Source organism: Rhinopithecus bieti, unplaced genomic scaffold (genome assembly GCF_001698545.2).
Source record: "Rhinopithecus bieti isolate Rb0 unplaced genomic scaffold, ASM169854v2 scaffold_14936, whole genome shotgun sequence".
NCBI lineage: Eukaryota > Metazoa > Chordata > Mammalia > Primates > Cercopithecidae > Rhinopithecus > Rhinopithecus bieti.
The window spans coordinates 301,586-304,942 of record NW_016808811.1 but is presented as its reverse complement, the minus strand read 5'-3'; the positions used below and the strand labels follow the sequence as shown (position 1 = coordinate 304,942).

Here is a 3,357-nt window from a genome sequence, read left to right as displayed (position 1 = left end):
ATGCCAAGCACTATCTTATATGCTACATCTAATAATTCATTTACTCCTCAATAATCTTAGAATCATTATCATTGCCATTTTATAGATAGGGAAAATGAGACACAGAGAATTTTAAATAACTTACACAAGATTGGTCGTGGCTTTGGTTCATGAAGCCTAGCTCCAAAGACTGTGCCCCTAACTATTCTATATCATAGTTCTTAGTAAAGCATGGGGTCAGGAAGTAGCTGGATGGAAGGGGAGGAAAAAGGTTACACCTTAACTGTACTTATCAGTACAAGAAGGAATATTTACTTACCGAAGTTCCTCTGGTGTGAGATACCAATTAACTTATCCTGCCCACTTGTGGACAGCTTTTGCAGCTCAAATGCCGTTCTTGAAGGGTCTTAAGTTTGATCTTAGTCCTCAGCTTATACTTGGTGGTTAACTATATTTTAAAAGGCAAGGTCAATGATTGAGACTAGTAATTTCTGTGGCATTTTTCTCCTGGTGGACCCACCCATATGGCTGCCAGGGGTTCTGTGGGCAGCCAAGGGCACCCTTCTGGCATCTTGTTCTCTGGTTCTATCAAAAACATGCAGTACAGAGATCATGCTGTTGAAAGCCCCAGCAGCTGCCTATTTTTCTGTAGAAATCTCATTCTAATCACTTAACTTGTTTCTGAACCATAAGGTTGATCACTTCTTGGAAATAAGTACAACAAATAAACCAGAAAGCCCCATCATAATCAACACTGAAGGGCCTGAGACAGAAGAGGGGATTAAAGCAGCATTCTACTACCTTGCCACAGCATCATTCACTGGCTATGAATGTACATCTAAGGTAAGCCAGGTACCAGTGGCTACTTTCAAGTTGGGTTAAGTGTGGATTTGGATTTAATTACAGTGTCAATATGTTAAATCTCCTACTGGTTGGTGGGGAAGAGGAGGTGCTGGAGGTGCTGTGTTACAGAACTTTAGACTCTGCCTCCCAGGCTCTGAGTTAATCAGCTTAAATCCCAAAGGTAGACAGGACGCTGTGCAGGTCAGTTTGTACTAGAACCAGATTACACTCTGGTGGCTAATAGCTCTGATCGATTACAACCTTCCCCATGAATCTCCTTAATGAGAAACCACCACAAGAATGAAAGAAACTGATAGAAAGGAAACCATAATAAATTTATGGAGCTGGAAGGAAAAAAAGGCATGGTTTCACAATGTTTACTCACTCGGGTTTATCTGCCCGAGTCTCCTGTTAAGCTGACACTTGGCAGAGTTATTAACCTTGCCTTTCTTGAGATGGGTCTTACTCTGCAAGCCCAACACATTCTACACTAAATTCTCGCTTATCTGGGGAGCTGGAATGTGAGGGTGGCAGTGTAATGATCAGAAGGTAAGTGATAGGTTTCTTGCATGATTTAAAATTCAAGATGAAAGTTGAAAATCATGCTTTACAGTTAACTTGAAACAAAGCAGAGAATAAAAACAAACTCCTACTAGTGTTTTAAATCCCTGAACTCGACAGTCTGTCAATGAGTTTCCAGGATAGCTGAAGACGCACAGAAGGAAATTCTGACTCCAGGGGACCTTAGGAGATGCATGCTTCAGATATCCATCAAACCAGGCTTGTAACAATGCATCTCAAAGGAGAACTTTACAGAGTATTTGCTCATGCCTTGGCCTCTCTCCAAACCTCTAGACATGCACATTCAATGACCCAGTCAACATCTCTGCTTAGATGACTAATAGACAACTCAAACTTAATCTGTCCAAAACAGAACTCCTGATTAGCACGTACCTCGTAACTCCTTTCCCCTAAGTCTCCTCTATATCAGTAAATGACCATCCACCCCCGTCGCTTAGTCATCCTGTTCCATTCTGTGTCTTTCCTCCTGGGCTAAGGGACTTGCCCAGGACATGGTAAGTCCTATTGCTACTGCCTACAACATATACCTGGAATCTGGCTGCTTCTCTCTGCCCCACTACTGACATCCCAGGCTGGGTCACCATCATCTCCTACTTGCTTCCACTCTGGCCACCCTACTGTCCAGTCCCAAAACAACAGTCAGGGTGAGCTTCTAGAAATATAAATCCAATTAGGTTGCTTCCTTGCTCAAAACTCTCCAATGGTCATAATAAAATCCAAACTGTCTACCTGGTGCTATAAGCCCTGACTTCATCCCTTCCTACCAGTTCCCATGTCTCCTGCTATCTCTCCCTTCATTTTCAGCCTTTGCGCATATTCTTTTTCAGCTTCTCGTTATTTAGGTCTCAGCTCAAACGGCACCTTCTCATGGAAAACCCTCCCAGTACCTGTGAATATTACTCAGCTATATTTTCAAGAGCACAGAACGCTCTCCGAAACGATGCTATTTCTTTAGTTGTCTGTTTAGTTGCCCATGTATTGCTACCCACTTCAATTTTGTTTATTTTAATATGCCTTGATCTAAGAACAGCACTGGAACATAGGAGATGTTTAACAAAAATGAATGAATAGGCTGGGTGTGGTGGTTTATGCCTGTAATCCCAGCATTTTGGGAGGCTGAGGCAGGTGGATTGCCTGAGGTCAGGAGTTTGAGACCAGTCTAACCAACATGGTAAAACCCCATTTCTACTAAAAATACAAAATGAGCCAGATGTGGTGGTGCATGCCTGTAATCCCAGCTACTTGGGAGGTTGAAGCAGGAGAATTGCTTGAACCCAGGAGGCGGAGGTTGCAGTGAGCTGAGATTGCTCCATTGCATTCCAGCCTGGGCAACAAGAGTATTGATTTAAAAAAAATCTTGATTTAAAAAATAAGTCTTGATTAAAAAAAGAAAAATGAGTGAACAAACATCTGAGATGCTACTAGGCCTGACCAGAAATGATCTTACAGTATTAGTTAGACTAGTTAAACTGATTGGAAAGGAGAAACTTTGTTGGCATATAAACATCAAATTGTCAAGTTAATTGCTTTTAGCCTTCCAGACTAGAGATAGCATTTCTTACATATTGCTCTTCTTAGGTTTCCAAGAGAAATATCTACACACTGTTTTGTTGCTACAAGATGAAAAACCTGTAGTTTCAATTCAAGCTTTTTTTCCTAAGATGTAAGTAACCATGGAACATCTATTTTTCCATAGGTCATGAAGTCGTATGAGAAACCCAGTAAATTATTCAAGATCCCTTGTGCTGTTTTAGTCACAATTACTATATATATATATATATATTTTTTTTTTTTTTCTAGAAGAAACCTACCTTGAAATAATTGAGAAGTGTACATACCACATGTCTTCTTAAAAGTTATACAACTCCAATTCAACCAAAAATATGTACTGAGTGCCTATGATGTACCAGATATTTGTACTGAATTTGGTAACACCAGGTGTTGTTATTGTTC

At 40.6% G+C, this 3,357-nt stretch overlaps 1 long non-coding RNA gene across 1 annotated transcript in view; it reads left to right on the top strand.

The window, feature by feature from the left end:
• Positions 1 to 678: 678 nt before the first annotated feature.
• LOC108538894 (uncharacterized) overlaps positions 679 to 3,357 on the top strand; it is a 5,644-nt gene continuing 2,965 nt past the window's right edge. The window contains exons 1-2 of the long non-coding RNA XR_001888219.1: positions 679 to 822; positions 2,983 to 3,067. This is a non-coding gene — a long non-coding RNA (uncharacterized LOC108538894). The remainder of the gene's footprint in view (positions 823 to 2,982; positions 3,068 to 3,357) is intronic.